This window comes from Podarcis raffonei, chromosome 9 (assembly GCF_027172205.1).
Source record: "Podarcis raffonei isolate rPodRaf1 chromosome 9, rPodRaf1.pri, whole genome shotgun sequence".
In the NCBI taxonomy this organism is placed as follows: domain Eukaryota; kingdom Metazoa; phylum Chordata; class Lepidosauria; order Squamata; family Lacertidae; genus Podarcis; species Podarcis raffonei.
In genome coordinates this window covers 67,091,072-67,111,856 of record NC_070610.1, presented here as the reverse complement: position 1 = coordinate 67,111,856, position 20,785 = coordinate 67,091,072, and the positions used below count along the sequence as shown (strand labels likewise).

Here is a 20,785-nt window from a genome sequence, read left to right as displayed (position 1 = left end):
CCTTTTTAACCTCATAAATTCTAATATCTTCTTGGCCCACCCTCAAGCTGCCACCTCCACTTTTGTTAAGCTAAACAAATACAGCTGGAGAGAGGTATATATACCAAGCCTTTCCTCCCCACTCATTGACAGCATGAAAAGATTAGCCCTTTTTTAGACAATGGCTATAAATAATTGGGTGACGAATATTCAAAGCATCTATATTCTCCCCCCCCCTTTTTTTAAGCAGGCTTTTGGGGAGGAAACCTGTCTGCATGAAAAATATTCCTAGCAAAAGTTTGTGGGGAGAAGAAGATCAAAGTTATGATTAGGGATATAAATTGGCTGTCTTCTCATTTATATGCAGGCAAATGTCCTTAATTTATTAATCTCATCTGCATATAAAATTACCGCCCTCCTTGTCACAAAGAGCTTCGACTTACTAGAGGTTTTGTTTTTTTAGCAGAACAGTGGGTGTTGTTCAACGAAGTTGTGGTCAGTAGACCCCGCTGAAATTAATGAACATGATTAATGGATTTAGGTCCATTCATTTCAATGGGTTTACTCTGAGTGAAGCTTAGCTGAATCTCACCCTTTGTTACCATCTGAATAGTTGCCAAAAATCAAAGACAAGGAGTGTCTGGACTTTTTATTTGGGTCTTTATTTTTAAAAAGTAATCCAGCTCAAGAATTTTTAAAAAGAAAAATATAATAAACAACGATTCTTCCTTCCTTCCTTCCTTTCAATTTTTGCCATTTCTTGTTCATTCTGCCTTTAACTGATTGCTTCGTTTTCAACTCTCTGTGTGGACCATGGCTAGGACCTGAGATGGAGTCCACTTTATTTATTTATTTATTTGATTGATTGGTTGATTTATATACTGCCCTATACCTGGGGGTCTCAGGACGGTTCACAGAATAAAATCAAGATATAAAACCACAAAAACAGCTGTTGCCTCACTGCTGGTTTTTATCAGCCAAGAGGGGCAAGGGCCTAGAGCGCAAGTGGTCACCCTGAGTGGTCCGAGCACGTTGTCCACATCCTTGAGCCTTACCAGTTGAAACACATTCAACACAACAGGACTAGACTGTGCTCTGGACACCCCGTGAGATTTATCTGCTATAAGACCAGAGTCAAGGTCTTGGTGGATGCAAGCACTTTTATCCTCATAATGCTTTGCAAACAAGTCACAGCAAGCTACTGTTTGTTCTATCACCTCCTTTGCACCAGCCTGTAAAAGGCCCTGTACAACCCAGGTGAAATATACTCGGAGTCGAGAGTGGATTTCGTGCTCTTTATTCAGCTCATAGTGGTGAGGAGGAATGGAAGTTCCCCCAGAATGTCTGCTTTATATACATTATTTGCACAATGGGCCGCACGTGATTGGCTATTTCCGGGATTCTCCTGTAGGCCAATCAGGTTGCGGATTCACTTCCACCTGGAGCTGGATTGGGTGGCTCCTGTGGACCAATCAGACTGCTGCATTCTGGGTCCTACTGTTCTAGGACCAATCAGACTGCTGCATTCTGAATCCTAATGTTCTAGGACCAATCAGACTGCTGCATTCTGAATCCTATTGTTCTAGGACCAATCAGACTGCTGCATTTTGGATCCTATTCAACTCAGTACATAACACCAGGAAAGCTCTGCTGGACAACAAAATGAGGATGCAATGGAGGCAGCAAAGTACAGTATGCCTTCTTTGCTGCCTTCACTGCCACTAGATAGGCTCGGTAAGCAGCCCTTACCAGTGTTCGGTTGCATTCATTCAGATCTTTTCTCACCTTGTGTTCAAGCCATCTCCCAGCTTGCTTCCTCGCCCTAAGCTCTGGCGTATATCAGGGGGCCAGTCAGGCTCACAAAGTGCAAGGTCAAATTCCAAGGGGTGGAAGCAAACACTTACTAAAAATCCGGGAGGGGGGTCACAATTTAAAGCAGAGATCCAGAAAAGCAGTAGCTGGTGGTGGTGTGTGGAGCCACCAAATACACACAAGTGTTCCTGCAACTTATATGGATGGAGTTGGGCTGGGTACACCAGCTGGAAGCAGCTGTCCGGGGATGGCCAAGGAGCTGTGCCACTGCCCCTCCTACCACCCACCATCTGAGGTGGCCCTCTCACATTACCTAATGGTAGGGCTGGGGACACTCATATGCAAGGTCTCCACATTCTGCATCTGCCATACAGAAAGCAAGGCTGCTTTCTGTGTTGGAGCTGAGCTTTAAAGCCCTCAATGACCTCAGCCTAGTATACCTGAAGGAGTGTCTCCACCCCCATCCTTCAGCCCGGACACCGAGGTCCAGCGCCGAGGGCCTTCTGGCAGTTCCCTCACTGCGAGAACTGAGGTTACAGGGAACCAGGCAGAGGGCCTTCTTGGTAATGGCACCCACCCTGTGGAACACCCTTCCATCAGATGTCAAGGAAATAAACAACTATCTGACTTTTAGAAGACATCTGAAGGCAGCCCTGTTGCAGGGAAGTTTTGAATGTTTGATGTTTTACCATGTTTTTAATATTCTGTTGGGAACTGCCCAGAGTGGCTGGGGAAACTCAGCCAGATTGGTGGGGTAATAATAATAATAATAATAATAATAATAATAATAATAATAATAATAATAATAATTTATTATCCCTTCTTAGAGAAGGGTCCTGCATCTTTAAGGGTTTTGAGAAAGAGAAGTCGCCTGTTTTCACCCCTGCAACACTTATGACATGAGAAGCTATACTGGCCAAAATCCCCTCTGAGAAGCTCAGTTTAGCCTCATTGCCCTTCTCCCCATGGTTTTCAGGATTGTCTACTGGCTCTACGGCGTACCGAAACCTAACAGTTAATCCTGCCTCTCCCTCTCTCTCCTAGACCTTTGTCAACAGCTGCTGTTTTTGAGGTGCCTCGGTAGCAGCCTGCAATTAAAAAATCACTCCAGCTGGAACAGATGAGAAACATCGTGGATTACGATTCCCTCTGCCTTGTTTGGGTTTAGAACATGCCTTTCCCCCTTGCTTTCCTTTAATCGCCCTTTGGAGAGAACGTTTCTGCAGCCATCTCTCCGACACGGTGTCCATCGGAGAGGCGGTTAGTGTGCCGTCCCGAAGCCAATGGAAGAAGGAGCCACACGCTCAGGCTGCAGATGTTCAGGGTGGTAACTTGGGGGAAAGCAATGGCAATTAATGAGCATATGGTCAATAATAAATCCATACAGTAGTGCCGGCTCATATTAATCACAGGATTAAAAATAATAGCGCCTCCCCAACAAGCAGCGAGGAGGAAGAAAAGGGCTCCGGTTGCATTTATTTGGCTGGCTTAATATATCTTGAGCATTATGCTTATCAGAGCTTCTTCAGTGATGCTGGATGCAGAGAAGGCAGAGGATTTATGACGCTGTTTGTGACAATGGACCCTGATAAAAATGGCTAAAAGGAGCAAGATAAAACCTAAACATCTGGAAAGACATATGTCACGATTGCGGAGTGGGATGAATGTCAATGGGAATATCTGACAGGGAACGGTGGAGTAGAACTCTGGTCTTGCCAGGAACTGAGTTGTGCAAAGTCATAGAATCATAGAATTGTAGCGTTGGAAGGAAACCTGAGAATCATCTAGTCCAACCCCTGTAATACAGGAATCTCAGCTAAAGCATCCATGACAGATGGCCATCCAACCTCTGCTTAAAAACCTCCAAGGAAGGAGAATCCACAATCTCCTGAGGGAGTCCATTCCACTGTCAAACAACTCTTACCGTCAGATAGTTATTCTTCTTGTTTAGTCAGAATCTCCTTTCTTGGAAATGGAAGCAAAAAGAAATTCCGACGAAAGAAGAATGGCAGACATCATAATAATAATAATAATAATAATAATAATAATAATAATAATAATAAATTTTATTTATATCCCGCCCTCCCCGGCCGAAGCCGGGCTCAGGGCGGCTAACAACACTAAAACAGTGCAACATTATAAAAACATTATAAAAATTATTTAAAATCAAAATTGATGGCAACCATAAACTAAAGTTTTGTAAAGATTGCCAAGGAGGGAGTCAGGCTGCACCCTGGCCAAAGGCCTGGTGGAACAGCTCTGTCTTGCAGGCCCTGTGGAAAGATGTCAAGTCCTGCAGGGCCCTTGTCTCTTGTGACAGAGCGTTCCACCAGGTTGGAGCCGCAGCCGAAAAAGCCCTGGCTCTAGTTGAGGCCAGCCTAACCTCTCTGTGGCCTGGGACCTTCAAGATGTTTTTATTTGAAGACCGTAAGTTCCTCTGTGGGGCATACCAGGAGAGGCGGTCCCGTAGGTACGAGGGTCCTAGGCCGTATAGGGCTTTGAAGGTTAAAACCAGCACCTTAAACCTGATCCTGTACTCCACCGGGAGCCAGTGTAGCTGGTATAGCACCGGATGAATGTGATCTCGCAGCGAAGACCCCGTAAGGAGTCTCGCTGCGGCATTCTGCACCCGCTGGAGTTTCTGGGTCAGTCTCAAGGGCAGCCCCACGTAGAGCGAGTTACAATAATCCAGTCTGGAGGTGACCGTCGCGTGGATCACAGTGGCTAGGTCAGGACGAGAGAGGTAAGGAGCCAACTGCTTAGCTTGGCGGAGATGGAAAAATGCCGCCTTTGTTATAGCTGCAATCTGCGCCTCCATGGAGAGGGAGGTATCGAAGATTACACCCAAACTCTTAACGGACGGTGCTGGCACTAATTGCAGCCCCGCAAGAGATGGGAGTTGCCCCCTCAATCCCATATTGTCCCGTCCCAGCCAGAGGACCTCTGTCTTCGAAGGATTTAACTTCAACCGGCTCCCACGTAACCATCCAGCCACAGCTTCCAAGCATCTGATCAGTGTGTCTGGGGCTGAGTCAGGATGGCCATCCATCAACAGATAGAGTTGGGTGTCATCAGCATACTGATGGCAGCCCAGCCCAAAACTCCAGACAAGCTGGGCGAGGGGGCACATAAAGATGTTAAAAAGCATCCGGGAGAGTATCACACCCTGGGGCACTCCACACACCAAGGAGTGGCGGGATGACAATTCCCCCCCAAGCGCCACCCTCTGTCCCCGACCAGAGAGAAATGAGCGCAGCCATTGAAGGACTGTGCCCTGGATCCCCACGTCGGCAAGGCGGTGGTCCAGGAGTTCGTGATCGACCATGTCGAAGGCTGCTGACAGGTCTAGAAGAATCAGCAGCCCCGACCCGCCTCGATCCAGCTGCCTGCGGAGATCATCTGTTAGGGCGACCAGAGCCGTCTCGGTCCCATGACCAGCGCGGAAGCCGGACTGGAATTAATGGACTATGCAGAATTAGATAAAATGACAGGAGGGATTCGAAACCTGCGGGACCAGAGATTCACAGAAGATTGGAAGAAATATAAGAACTATTTGAAGAGCAACAGTAATCAACAAATTACGCTAGTAGGACTACAAGAAGTTTTGTAAGGAGAAATTTATGAAACATTGCAAAGTAGAGAAAGACTAGAGATATTAGTTAGGAGTTTAAATGTAATAGTGAAAGTAAGAAATGTATATTATGTGAATAGACTGGAAAATTTTCAGATGTGATTGATGGAAGTCAAAAAATTGTATAAGATGTAAAAGTATGTTTAATTAATGTTGAAAATGATATGTTAAAAACTAATACAAATTTATATATATATAAAGAAATTTATATATAAAGAAAATTAGTTCAAAAGAAATAAAGAATTTTTGTAGAGGCTTAAAGACTAAAAAAGAAAGAAAGAAAGAGAGAAAGAAAAGAAAAGAATCTCCTTTCTTGTAACTTGAATCCATTGATTCGAGTACCACCTGCCAGAGCAGGAGAAAACATGCTTGCTCCATCCTCCATGTGACAGTCCTTAACTATTTGAAGATGGCTATCATATCTCCTCTCACATCCTCTCTTTTCCAGGCTAAAGATATCCAACTCCTTCAACCATTCCTCATAAGGCTTGGTTTCCAGAACCTTGATCATCTTGGTCACCATCCTCTGCTCAGGTTCCAGCATGTCAATATCCAATATCCAATTGTGGTGCCCAGAACTGAACACAGTACAGTGGTACCTCGGGTTAAGTACTTAATTCGTTCCGGAGGTCCGTACTTAACCTGAAACTGTTCTTAACCTGAAGCACCACTTTAGCTAATGGGGCCTCCTGCTGCTGCCGCTCTGCCGGAACACGATTTCTGTTCTCATCCTGAAGCAAAGTTCTTATCCTGAAGCACTATTTCTGGGTTAGCGGAGTCTGTAACCTGAAGCATATGTAACCTGAGGTACCACTGTTCTCTAGGAATGGTCTGACCAAGGCAGAATAGAATGAAAACCTTTTAAGAACAGGAGTGGGGGAACTTTTACACACTGAGAGCTACATTCTTTCATGAGGAGTCTTCCGGGGTCTGCACGCCACTGATGGGCAGGGGGCTATAGGTAAAAAAAAAATATGGGTGGAGCAATGGGTGGGGCTACTCTACTTTTCTTCAGTAGGCTACATTCCAGTCCTGCAAAAGTCAGAGGTTTCTATGCACAATACTTTGCAGCCTTCACTCTGGTAAACAAGAGTGATGGTCCCAGTGCAAAGACATAATCCAGCTAGGCAAAAACACTCAGGAGGGTCTGTAGCAGGGTCACTAAGGGGTGTGACTCAGGGAGGGGCCTGGTCAAGGGAAGGCTCAATAGGGAGACCCAGATGCTACATTTAGGTCCCCAGCCTGAAGTTCAGCACCCCTATCATATGCCCTCCAACATTTCTCCAATGAAAATAGGAACATCCTATTCCATAATAAGAATAATAATTTTATTACTTATACCCTGCCCATCTGATTGGGTTGCCCGAACCACACTGGGCAACTTCCAACGTATATAAAAACACAACAAAACATTAAATATTAAAAAACTTCCCTATACAGGGCTGCCTTCAGATGTCTTCTAAAGCTTGTATAGTTCCTTATCTCCTTGGCTCGGGGTTGCAGAACTCCACACCCTCCAACATTTCTCCAATGAAAATGGGGGCATTCCAAGGAAAAGTGGGATATTCCAGGATCAAATCAGAAACCGGGACAGTTTCTATAAATCCAGGACTGTCCCTGGAAAATAGGGACGCTTGGAAGGTCTGCTATAATGATACTTTTCATGCGTTCAGTTAGGCAGTGGTAGACCTTGGTGTCTCAAATTCCAGTGGCACCCTGTGTGACACCAACATCTGGCAGCCCCACCTTTCACCTTCTGTTGGAAGTCATAGTTTTGGTGTTAGCTGGTGGTGCCCCAAAAGTTCTGTGCCCGGTTCAACTGCACTGGTCACAGTCCCCTAGATCCGCCTTTGATTTTGGTATAAATGAATGTATGAGGGGAGATGGGTAATTGGGGACATGTCTGTTGGCCCTCACCCTGACCAAGCTGCAGCTCCGGAACGAAGATCAAGTTATGAACATGGCAAGCGAGTCCCAAGTAATGGCATATCTAGTTAGAGGGCCTCCTTTAGCTACAGCATCATGGAGCTGGAAGGGAACTTGGAGGTAATCCAGTTGACCTCCTTCTTCAATGCAGGATCTGCAACGAAAGATGTACAGCATCCCTGAATCATACCACTGGTCCATCAAGCTCAGTACAGTGGTACCTCGGGTTAAGTACTTAATTCATTCTGGAGGTCCGTTCTTAACCTGAAACTGTTCTTAACCTGAAGCACCACTTTAGCTAATGGGGCCTCCCGCTGCCGTCGTGCCGCCGGAGCACGATTTCTGTTCTTATCCTGAAGCAAAGTTCTTAACCTGAGGTACTATTTCTGGGTTAGCAGAGTCTGTAACATGAAGCGTATGTAACCCGAGGTACCATTGTACTGCTTATACCAGGGTTTCCCAAACTTGGGTCTCCAGCTGCTTTTGGCCTACAACTCCCATCATCCCTAGCTACCAGGACCAGTGGTCAGGGGTGATGGGAATTGTAGTCCAAAACCAGCTGGAGACCCAAGTTTGGGAAACGCTGTTCTTCACTGATCGGCTCAGCTGTCCACTGTTTAAGATGACCATCTCTTGTATCTGGAGATGTCAGGGATTGAACCTGGGACCTCCTGTCAGTTCATGTCCATCTTTTCCAAACAACACATGGCAGGGGGAGGGGGGACAGGACAGCTGATTTATTTTACAATAATAAGAGGAATGATACTGATGTAACGTTTGGAGGTGGATGGTAATTTGCCGCTGGTCAGCACCTGACTTTTCGCCTTGCATTTTCGAGCATAGCCCCTTCCTCTTTGCTCTGTGCATGAAGAGCAGCTGTCCCAGATTTACTGTTTTGCCATCTGAAGAAGAAAGCAGCTGCTGATGCTGTGAGGATGCATGCAATCTCAGGCAGGCAGGGTTTTATTCCTGTCTATTGAGGATTCTTTTAAGCTTCTACCCAGAAGTCTACTGGATGTGTCCAGGCTTTCGGCACAGTTCAGGGACCTGGTTAAGACACGGCTTATTACGCTGGAAAAGAACTTGCTGCTGTGTAATGTTTTTTCGTGAACAAGCTGCATCGTGGGCCTGTATTTATAACCACAAGGTTCTCTTTAAGAAAAGCATCACTGGTCAGACGGTACGGCCCTTCGCTAAATGTTGAATGAATGTGGCAATCTGTTTTCTGCAAGAAGGCAGAGCCTCCTTTCATTTCCACTATATACTCAGGGCAGGGAAAGTTGGATAGGATTAATGGGGTCTGGATGGACTTTTAGAAGACATCTGAAGGCAGCCCTGTTTAGGAAAGCTTTTAACGTTTGATGCATTATGGTATTTTAATATTTTGTTGGAAGCCGCCCAGAGTGGCTGGGGAAGCCCAGCCAGATGGCCAGGGTATAAGTAAACTATTATTATTATTATTATTATTATTATTATTATTATTATGGCTGCAAATGTCTCTTCATGGTCAGCAGGCCAAGGTGACAGGTTCAGCTCATGTTCTCGAACTTTCAGAATAAAAATTTGCCTGCACCACACTGATTTTATTTTTATTCGTAAGAAATACATTGGAAAGCAAAAAGAAACTACTCCTGGCAGTGCTTGAACAGCATGCTGGACTAGATGGGCCATTGGCCTAATCCAGCAGCCTCTTACTTACCTTCTTATGTTTGTATGCTTGTTTGAAATGTCCATAGTCATCTCTACATCTCTCTCACCGCAGTAGGACATTCCCAATGTGGGGACAGCTGGTGCATTTCATCAGGAAATATACCATTTGGGCTTTGGTTCTCTTGCATGATTTAATGTCAGAAACCACCTTTGTACTCACCCCAGAACATTATTTCCTTTGCCGCAGGAGTGCATGCAGAAAGTACAGAGTTTCTGGGACATGGTGCTCAGTATCATCAGACATCATTGGCACAGATACAGTGGTGTTGCAACAGGGGGGCAGGGGGCTGGTGCGCCCTGGGTTCCATGTCTGCGGGGGTGACAAGAAGTCACGCCGCAGGGGCTCGCGGCGGTGCGAGCAGCCATTGCACCGCTGCAGCCGCATGTGAAGGACCCTCCGTTCGCAGCTGCATCCATGAGCAGAGGATCCCAGTGCCGGCGGCAAACCGCTAAGTACAGCGCATGTGTGGCGCTGCACACATGCGCTGTACATAGCGACGCCACACATGTGCTGTATAGCGGTTTGCCGGCGGTGGCACTCCAGCACCGTATAGATGGTGCTGGGTGTTAGTTTCTGTTCTTATGACTGTGCAGCTGCTTGGAGTCACAGAACTCTGTTTACATTCCAGAGACCTTCCAGGCTATTGAGAGTCTCACGGGAGGGGAGACGGGATGTGACGTTAGTTGTTTCCTGTTTCCTTTGTTCCTTTGTTTGGTTGCTCTCTGCTTTCATAGAGAGAGGATGTCTCTTCTGTCTGCGTAGCTTAGAAATAAACTCTTTACAATGTAGCCCAAACCTCTTGTCTCTTTCCTGTGCTGGAAACTCTGCTGAATGGAACGTGCCTTGGAGCCTTATCAAAGGCTCAGGTCGTTATACGTCGGGAAGTGATTCCAAAGACTCGGGGAAGAAAATGAGCTTTATGAGCTTGGCCAAGCGGAGATCCTGACACTGGGATTCCTCCGTTGCCGCTACAGCCGTGCACAGAGGATCCCGCCACCGTTTGTATGGCGCTGGAGCAGTGTCACCGGTAAACTACTAAGGTAACCCTCTGGCCAGGCCCAAGATATTTTGCTCTCTGATGCACAATGATCATAATCAGTGCTTTTCTTCTAGAAAAAGAGGTGCCAGCACTCACCATGAAGTTGTTAAACCAAGTGCCACATTATTAACCAGTAATTTTCTTCTGGAAAAAATGTTTCCGTTACTGTGTACCCTTGAGTGCTCCCAGAAAAAAAGCACTGACCATAATTCAGAATGTAACTAGGTGTTGTTAACACCATTAAAATAAATGGGTTTCAGGTCACCTTACTCTGGCCAAAATCTTTAAGCGATGTGTTGTTTCTCTCATTCCTCAAAAGTAAGAATTCTAAATGAATTTCAAAATATATATTAAGCAAACATTCATTTGAAGGAGGGATGTCCTCAAGCCGCACAAGCAATTTAATCATGTTGTAACATGATCTCCCTCTGGCATGGCTGCATTTATAATACAGAGATGCCCTTTATCTGAATAGTGTTGTTCCCAAATTATTTGCATTTGAACTGAAAGACTCTATTGTGCTGTCACTGCAGCAATCCAGTAAATCTTCTCATCGAGAATAGATTGCAGTATTTCTTGCAGGTTTTCAACGAATGGACATCCTGCACATCTTGGGGGCTTTTCTGATGGTTCTCTTTTTCCCATGCTCAAGGCGCAAATGATCATTGTCTTAAGCAAAAAAAATTTATCCCAGGTCAAAGTTGCCAGGGATTCTGGGTAATGATTGCACTTATTTGCAGTTAAAGGTTTTCCTCCCTGTCTTTACAAAAATGCTGGCACCTTGGACTCAGTACCTCTGAACATCTGTAGACATCGTTTGCCTCTGAGGGGAATGCTTTTCTTCTCTGGGGCTGGGGGGAGAGCTGGAAAAAAAGTGAAAGAGAGCATGTGCAGAGCATATTTGCAGCTTTCCCTGTTAAGGCACTCAGTCTATATCAGTGCTTCCCAAACTTGGGTCTCCAGCTGTTTTTCAACTACATTTCCCATCATCCCTGACTTTTGGTCCTGCTAGCTAGGGATGATGGGAGTTATAGTCCAAAAACAGCAGGAGACCCAAGTTTGGGAAACACTGGCCTAGATGACAAGGATGGATGTGCCCAATGAATGCTGCAGGAACACTCACCTTTTGCTTTGGAACTGATGTAATTTGCTCACTTAGTTATTGCAGAGAATCCAGGTGACATTGCTGCCAACCCACTGCTTCCTTTAGGCAGCGGTTCTCAACCTGTGGGTCCCCAGATGTTTGTTGTTGGACTACAACTCCCAGCATCCCTGAGCTCTGGCCTTGCTAGCTAGGGGTGATGGGAGTTGTAGTTCAACAACATCTGGGGACCCACAGGTTGAGAAAGGCTGCTTTAGGGCAAAGATGGAGAACCTGTGGCCCTCCAGATGTTGTTGATGTACAACTTCCATTGCTCTAACCATTGATCATGCTAGCTGGGACTGATGGACATTGAAATCCAACAAGATCTGAAGGAGCTTAAGGCCTGGGGTTTGGTGGGGAGGGTTTTGGGTGATTTATCTGACTTTGCATGGAATTGTTGTGGCAGCTTGTCTCATGCTGACTGACAAAGTTCTACTGATGCACCTCATGGGAAGTATAATCTGTGCAGTGATGCCCTATTAACCTCCTGCATTTCTTGCCCTTCATTCCCTGGGTGAACGAGCAATTGCCATATCTCCATCCCTTACCCTATAGTCAGTCCCACTCCCTTTAATAATCTCATTTATTTTTTGTGTTAAATTTTGAATGCAGAAATGGAAATAGTCAGGTAAGCCATGACTGTATTACATTGTATTTTTTAAATAAAAAGGGTAAAGATAAAGGTACCCCTGCCCGTACGGGCTAGTCGTGTCTGACTCTAGGGTTGTGCGCCCATCTCACTTAAGAGGCCGGGGGCCAGTGCTGTCCGGAGACACAGAAGCACACGGAAACGCCGTTTACCTTCCCGCTATAAAGCGGTACCTATTTATCTACTTGCACTTAAGGGTGCTTTCGAACTGCTAGGTGGGCAGGAGCTGGGACCGAACGACGGGAGCTCACCCCGCCGCGGGGATTCGAACCGCCGACCATGCGATCGGCAAGCCCTAGGCGCTGAGGTTTTACCCGCGTCCCATTTTTTAAATACAATGCAATAAATGAATGGTTGTTTTGACTGCAATGAGGAAACAAGCAAGGAAAAGGTCAGTGGCCAGCAGGAAACAGGAAAAGAATGATCAAAGGGCCAATTTCAATAATGACATGGTCCAAAGAGAACAGGAAATGATGGGAATTAAAAGGCCAATTTCAAATGGGAGACCTTTGTGTTTTGGAACTGAATAGAACTTACTTCTGAATAAATATATTAAGGATGATCCCAGTGATAATGGGCACTGCTGGATGTTTATGTAGACTATAGTCAGTGCTATTTTTCTAGAAAAAAATGTGCCAGAACTCACAATGAACACCTCCTTCGTTCTCTTAGAATGGCAATGGTGTCCACCTGAGAGGTGCCAGAACTGAGTTCTGGTTGGAAAAAAAACAACCTATCATACTTACTACCATGTGGAATCTCAGTTTGACTTTGACTTCTATCTGCTTGCATAAAAGAAATGTCTGAGCACTACTAAAGCACCCTAGCATAGAAAGGGCTCAATTCACAATACAAGGATACTCACACAAAAATTAGGAACACAGAATGTTTTAGATTTTATTTCATACCTGTTCTTGAACTTGCAAGACAAAATCATGCCACGCAGGGTTCACTGACTCCTAATTCCCAAGTGTGCTGAATTATGGATTTGCTCTTAGCTCTTAGATTAGCATGTAGTTAATTGTAGATTGAACTCAATATTGAACGTTTTCCTATCCGCATAGGATAAGAAGGGGATGCAGCTGTGCCTAGCGATGTGAAAGCTAAATTAAAACCAACTGCCTTCTTTAGAACTTCATGGATTTGTTTTGCAGCTGGGATACCGTGGGTTTATTTTTTAGGGCTCAACTTCAAGGTAAATCTGAATATCCCTCAGTTGCAACATTATGCAGCCTCTGAACAGTCAAGAATGCTTATTTTGCATTCAGAACTGCTAGGGAATGTTAACACTTCATTAATATGCACAGGTGTAGTTATCTGTCTGTACTTTTATAATGCTATTCCATTTATATAGTGGTAGTACTTGAAGGATATAACAGAGTCTGCTCCCAGCTAGAGGGATTCTGAAGTGAAGCCAGCAAGTTATTGCAGAAGTAATCAGACAGCTCAGAGGAGTTCAGTCTCAGATGTCTCATTCTATCTTATCCCAGTTCTTGAAACCCATCTCAAATGTCTCTGTGAAACCTTCAGTTGCACAGAGATGTCTTTCCTTGCTAGCTGACAGCTTCCTGCCACAGCTTCTACTTCTAATCTCACATGGCTCTGGAAGGAGAATTGAGATAGAAAACAAAGGCCAGACACATCACGTTCCCATCTTCTTTTGCTTCTCTCCACCAGTTGTGTCATTTCCTCACTGGGTTTGTTTAAGCAGCTTTCAGAGTTACTTCAGATGGTCCAAAACACAGCAGCCATTGAGAACCCACATAAGGAAGCTCCAGCGGTTGCCAGTTCATTTCTTGGCCCCATGCAAAGGGCTCACATTGGTGCTTAAAGCCCTAAATGGCTTGGCTTGGCTCCCAAAAAACATGAAAGGCCACCTTCTTCCATGTAGAGTTGTAGACCCTCTTGGGTGTGAACCTCTTGGATCTCCACCGCTCTCAGAAGTTCAATAGGTGGTGGCCTAGGACAGGACATTCAACTGACTGCAGAAGCCCCTAAACTGTGGAATTCCCTCCCTGCTGAGATGCGCTTGGCACCATTATTGTGTAGGTTTTGCTGTGTGCTTAAAATGCGCTGCTTTAACCTGAACCTTTGACACCTGAGATACATACATTTTAGGACCCACCAAGTTTTTCCAATTGTAAATTGTCTTAGCTCATTTTAACATTGCGTATTTGCATTGTTGTAATCCACCCTGGTGCATTCTACTAGCTCAGTAGTGTATATAGAAGCTGCTGCACAATTGATCATTGATGTGGCAATAATTACACGAATGCAGTTAACACGCCTGTTTTGTTGTTTTTAAGCAAATAGCAGTTGAGGGGGAGTCTGAGCAGCCTTCAGATTGGGAGGGGAAAGGTGAACAGTCCCACCTAGAGATGGGTGAACCTGCCCATTTTGGTTCTTCTCAGTTTCTCATTTTTTTCAAGCTTAAGTTCAATTCTACCCATTTCCACCTTCTTGTTTGCTATGGCTTGGGAGCAGAGTTTTGTCATGAAGGAGCCAAGTTGAGCTAATCAGTGAAGGGGATGGGGAGAGAGGGAGACAGTATCACAGGTGGAAGACCTCTACTATTCTATGGCATCCATTCTTTGACATACAATTTTTTGACATCAGGGCTGGCCCACCCATGAGGCAAAGTGAGGTGACCGCCTCAGGCGGCAGGATCTACATGGACAGCAGATCCTGCCTCTAAGGAATGTATCACCCACTGTTGCTGCTGCTGCACTCCCTCCTTGTTCCCAAAGTAGATCTTCATTTGCTGCATGTTCCTGGTGTAAGTCTTCACTCAGCCCTTCTTCCCTGGTGGCCGGGTGGGAGCGTCATTTTGTGGTTCACCTCAGGTGCCAAAATGTCTTGGGTCAGCCTGGTTCAACATCCACCAATGATCTGTGACATCCATCAACTTTCTGGCTAGTACGGTTAGTACCCTTTGGAATATTGCTGTTCTTAACTGCATTATAGTAAGAACTGTAACTTTAAGAGCCTGAGCTTGCTTTTTCCTCCTCCCTCACATTCCTTTTTCCTTGCATGCCATGTATTTCTAGATACGAAGTCTGAGGGCAGGGACAATCTTGATATGGATACTATTAAGTCTCACTGAGAGCCTTTTTCAATAAAGAGCAGAGGATCAATGCCATAAACAAACAAATACTTTGAAATTTAATATTAGTCCACCTTAAGCTCCCACCCTACCAACGTTTTTGGGACCCCTCATTTTTTGCAGAGCTTTTCACTTTGCACCCTAAAGATCTGGACTGATAAGTTGAAGGATTTGCCACTATGAATTTGAGTGGCTGCTTTAAATGTATGGGGCTGGCAATATTTGGGGTTGTATCCAATGCTAGTCATACTCAGAGTAAACCCATTGTAATTAATAAGCATGCTTAACTTAGCTTCATTAATTTCAGTGGGTTTACTCTGAGTAGAACTTAGTTGGCTACAAACGTTGGATTTTATTGATCACATTTTCCTACGCGTATGTATGAGTTAGGTGCATATGCTAAGATTTGGGGGCTTATATTATATATTTGAAAAATTAATGGACTTTGAGGGTGAACTTTGCAAAACGTTGCCAACTGTTGAGACAATGTACTAATTCATATAATGTTTACTGCCTTGAGAAAGTAAAAATATGGTGTTTAATTCTTCAAATTCCCTGAAGGCTGGCTAAGAGTTAGTGATGCATTTTAATTATGACGAAGAAAAACATTCTAAGAGTGTTCCATAAATTTCCCACTCAGCTACTCTTTGAATAGGGAAAATTGGACGAGGGGTAGTGTGTGTGTGTGTGTGTGTGTGTGTGGAATCCGGCTGGCTTCAATGAGCTGGAGCAAAACCAGGCTTCTGTGAAGATGGAAATGTGTCAAATTAAATTATGTGTCAAGTTAAATGCTTACGAATCTCCTAACAATATAAGAAGAGGCTGCTGGATCAGACCAAGGGCCCATCTAGTCCAGCATCTTGTTCTTATAGCGGCTAATCGTAGGAAACCGGGAAACAGGACCTAAACACAAGAGCCCTCACCCAACCTGTGGTTTGACTGCGAGCAGCTGCTGAGACCACATAACACCGGTCTTGAAAGACCTACATTGGCTCCCAGCACGTTTCCGAGCACAATTCAAAGTGTTGGTGCTGACCTTTAAAGCCCTAAACAGCCTCAGTCCTGTATATCTGAAGGAGCGTCTCCACCCCCATCGTTCAGCCCGGACACTGAGGTCCAGCGCTGAGGGCCTCACTGCGAGAAGTGAGGTTACAGGGAACCAGGCAGAGGGCCTTCTCGGTAGTGGCACCCGCCCTGTGGAACGCCCTCCCACCAGATGTCAAAGAGAAAAACAACTACCAGACTTTTAGAAGACATCTGAAGGCAGCCCTGTTTAGGGAAGCTTTTAATGTTTGGTACATTACTGTATTTTAATATTATGTTGGAAGCCGCCCAGAGTGGCTGGGGAAACCCAGCCAGATGGTGGGGTATAAATAATAAATTCTTATTCTTATTCTTATTCTTATTCTTATTCTTATTCTTATTCTTATTCTTATTCTTATTCTTTCCAGCAACTGGTATTCAGGAGTATTACTCCCTTTGGCCATGGAAGCAAAGCATTCTCCTTCCTATGAGCCAATGGAGGCTACCCAGTTCTAAGTCAGAAAGTGGGCATTCAGGTCCCAGATTCCCCAGAGCACTCACAAGACAACTGACTTTTCACAAGGGTGCTTGTCAACAGGGCTACTTGGGGTGAAACAGGAAGTGCTGCTTTGCCCTGCCACTGCTCCCGCCATCACTTGCTCTGCCACCATGCACCTTGCCACATCCAACATTAGTAGAGAAATGGCACTGTCACTGGTGCTGATTTTGGGAAAGATTGCACTGATTAGGACGACGTCTCACCTGGAATGGATACAAACTCCCTGCACCTGCTATAAACTAAAACTAAAACTAAACTAAACTAAACTAAAACTAAACTAAACTAAACTAAAAACTAAACTAAACTAAAACTAAACTAAAACACCTATTGACTTCAGTAATAATAATAATAATAATAATAATAATAATAATAATAATAATTTCTTTATACCGCGCCCAACTGGCTGGGTTCCCCAGCTTCCAACAAAATATTAAAATACAATAGTCCTTCAGATATTAAAAGCTTCCCTAAACAGGGCTGCCTTCAGATGTCTTCTAAAAGTCTGGTAGTTGTTGTCCTCTTTGACATCTGGTGGGAGGGTGTTCCACAGGGCCAGCGCCACTAGTGAGAGAATGAAGCACATCTTATGGGAGATTCGCAGTCAAATGTAATAATGATAGTTAGTATGTGAAGGAGTTAAGGACCGCAGTGTTCTAGGCTCTGTGACCCTAGGCTCTGTGATGTCACATCCCCTCTTCCCCAAGGAGGGAGGAAGTAAGATTTGTTTCCTGCCCCCCTTTCTCTTTCTCTTTCTGTCTCCTACTCTCGCACTGCAAGAGATGGAGGCAGTCGTGATTCCACTTAGCTCTCTGCCTCAGATATGTACCTGAGGCAGCCTTGCTGTGTATTTTTACAACTTAGAACATTTACCTGCAGTTTGCCATGCCTACTAAGGAAAATGCAACTCTGAGACCTAGAAACTGTAAGTAAAGCATTTAAACTTACCTTACAGCCTGTTGTCTGTTTTATTGAAAAGAGGGGAAAGGGGGCCAGCTTAAGGGGCTGCAATGTATTAAAAAGAAGGTTCCTATGCTTCAGTTAAACCCGCCTAACAATGGGATTTAAACTCTTTTGCTGGGGTTCTTTATGTGCAAGAGCTTTAAAGACAGGCACAAACAGTTTTACTTTGTGTTAACCCACATTCATGGATCTGCAGAGGATAAAATAAAATTAAGATATCCTATTGCTAGTACCTATCACATCCTTCCAATCCTGCAATTGAAATCAATGAAACTTCAGAGTGCTCAGCTTTGGCTGGCTTGTGCCCTAGCTAAATAAATAAAGTATAGAGCATTCAGAAAACAAAATAGGGAGCATTTCATGAGAGTGACGGGGTTCTCTTGCCCCCCCCAAGCCTTTCCCATCCACCACTGCTATGACTCTATTAACTGCAACTGCTTGTTTTCATGTTGGGCTCAACAGGATCTTTGCAGATATTGTAATATGGAAATCCGATATAAACCATTTGCAGTGTATTAAAAGAAATACAGCAACCCGAGTGCCCCAGAGGACTGCCAACTGGGATAAATATTATGGAATACTTCAAACGTTGGAAACACAGCTCTGTCTGCCTTGTGCCATTCTTAGCCAAATATGCTTTCGGGCGGGGGTGGGGAACCTGCTTCTTTTGAAATATTGAAACGTGATCCAGCTGGATATATTTTTCCTCTGAGAAAAAAGCATTTGAAGCCAGTAGGTAAGGGATGTGATATTTAAGCAAAATTAACATATTATTTATAACTCATGGTGTTATTAGGGGCAAGGATAAATTTGGAAAGTGGAGCTCGAGCAGTATATTTGAGTTTTCTCCACAGAGCCATGGGGGGCTCTGCCCATCCATTCAGAGTGGGAAAATAATAATAATAATAATAATAATAATAATAATAATAATAATAATAATAATAATTTATTTATACCCCGTCCATTATTCCCCAGCCACTATTAAAAATTGATTCCTTGAAAATTACTAGAAAGTATCACTGCTGCCCACTTTCGGTCTAGTGACCACATTCCCATCTGGGCGAACTTTAGTGGGATGAAACATACTGGTGGTGGTGGGGCAGATGACAAAATTGGGCAGAAACACACATGCAAATTTTACCTTTAGACAATATTGAAGGTAAAGGTAAAGGACCCCTGACAGTTAAGTCCAGTCACAGACGACTCTGGGGCCGAGGGAGCCGGCGTTTGTCCACAGACAGTTTTTCCGGGTCATGTGGCCAGCATGACTAAGCCGCTTCTGGGGAAACCAGAGCAGTGCACGTAAATGCCATTTACCTTCCCGCCAGAGTGGTACCTATTTATCTACTTGCACTTTTTGGGGTGCTTTCGAACTGCTAGGTTGGCAGGAGCTGGGACAGAGCAACGGGAGCTCAACCTGTTGCGCAGATTTAAACCGCCAACCTTCTGATCAACTACCAGACTTTTAGAAGACATCTGAAGGCAGCCCTCTTTAGGGAAGCTTTTAATGTTTGATGTATTATAGTATTTTAATATTTTTTTGGAAGCTGCCCAGAGTGGCTGAGGAAACCCAGCCAGATGGGCGGGGTATAAATAATAAATTCTATTCTATTCTAACCAGGTAAGGCATTTTTTAGCACCCCCAAATTTTGCCCAACCAAAGATGGCTACCCTACCAGGGCTGGATGTGCACGCTGCTATCTGTTCTGCATCGAAGTAAGGAGCAAAGAGCTTCTCTCAGTGAGTACGGTGGTGGGTAATTAGGTGCCTTACCCCTTTAATGGAAGTCATGTTCCATCATCATTGTCAGGGAACTGCCATCGGAGCCTAGGGTGGAGGTAAGGCTCCCTGACGATGCAGGAGAAGGGACCAGCAGGGAGAGAGAGAAAGCTTCCTTGGAGGAAGGAAATAGGAGGGACACCAGGAAGCAAGAGGAGACTGCGGAGGGAGGGCTCCGAGACTCTTCCACAGAGAGCAGCAGGGAGAGCCCAGGACCTCCGTTGGGCATGCCCACTCTGCGCAGGAGACTTCCGCGCAGAGAGGCTAGGCGGAGACTTGGAGTGAAGGAATTTTTATGTTGGAAGAAGTTCAGAAAACGCCCACTGACGGATTCTGCCAGTGACTGACACAGCCATGGAGAAAGGGCTGTCCAGCCAGGGAAAGGTTTATCCAGGCAACGTTGCCTAGAGTTGCAGCACCCTTTACGCACAAGCAACCCCCAATTCCCTTTACAATCATCATCACTTTTAATTTGTATACCATCTTTCTATCTTACAATACCCAAGGCGGTTTACAGGGTGAAAAAACAAAGAATGTACACCTTATAACAATCCAATGCAATACAAAAATGTGATAATAAAACATAACTTTAAAATAAGCAACCTACATCAAATGAAGTAACATTCAAACAATCATCAGAATAGTATAGAATAACATTAAATATCAGCCTATAAAAATTAAACAGAAATCCACTCTTAACAATTACAATAAATAACTTCTAAACTACAATCAATAAAACAGTGGCAAGCCACAGTGCATAAAATAATAGAATACAAATTGAGAAGCAGAGACTGGAGGGTGGGGCAAGGCAGGTGGAAGAAGGCCTTGCTTGACGAAGAGAGCCAGTGTGGTGTAGTGGTTAAGAGCGGTATTCTTGTAATCTGGGGCACCAGGTTCGCTTCTCCGCTCCTCCACATGCAGCTGCTGGGTGACCTTGGGCCAGTCACACTTCTATGAAGTCTCTCAGCCCCACTCACCTCACAGAGTGTTTGTTGTGGGGGAGGAAGGGAAAGGAGAATGTTAGCCGCTTTGAGACTCCTTGGGGTAGTGATAAAGTGGGATATCAAATCCAAACTCCTCTCCCCTCACCATGTTGTGATCCAGCCTCTTTTGCTGCCATTTTATTTATTTATTTTATATTTCTATACCGCTTTTCATTCAAATGAATCTCAAAGCAGCTTACAAACAATCCAGAACAATAATAGAGCATCGTGAATACATCATAAGTCCTATAAAATAATTAAGAAAACACCAACAATTACAATCTGTAAAACACTGTTAACAAAACAACAACTAAAAATAAGCTAAACATTGCCGTTAACACAAAAGGCATATTATATGGCTGAAAAAATCAATACGGCATTAACAATCTCTAAAACAATACATTGGTCAGGCAGGGGCAGATGGAAGGGAAGTGAGAGGCTACATTTTGAGGGCAGAACAGAAAAGGGCCCCCAGATTTAAACCACC

The 20,785-nt window shown here is 44.5% G+C and overlaps 1 long non-coding RNA gene across 1 annotated transcript; it reads left to right on the top strand.

Moving 5' to 3' along the window:
* Window positions 1–1,619: 1,619 nt before the first annotated feature.
* On the top strand, window positions 1,620–3,181 carry LOC128420688 (uncharacterized). The gene is made up of 2 exons (XR_008332082.1): window positions 1,620–1,713; window positions 2,836–3,181. It is a non-coding gene; the product is annotated as an uncharacterized LOC128420688 (long non-coding RNA).
* Window positions 3,182–20,785: the final 17,604 nt, after the last annotated feature.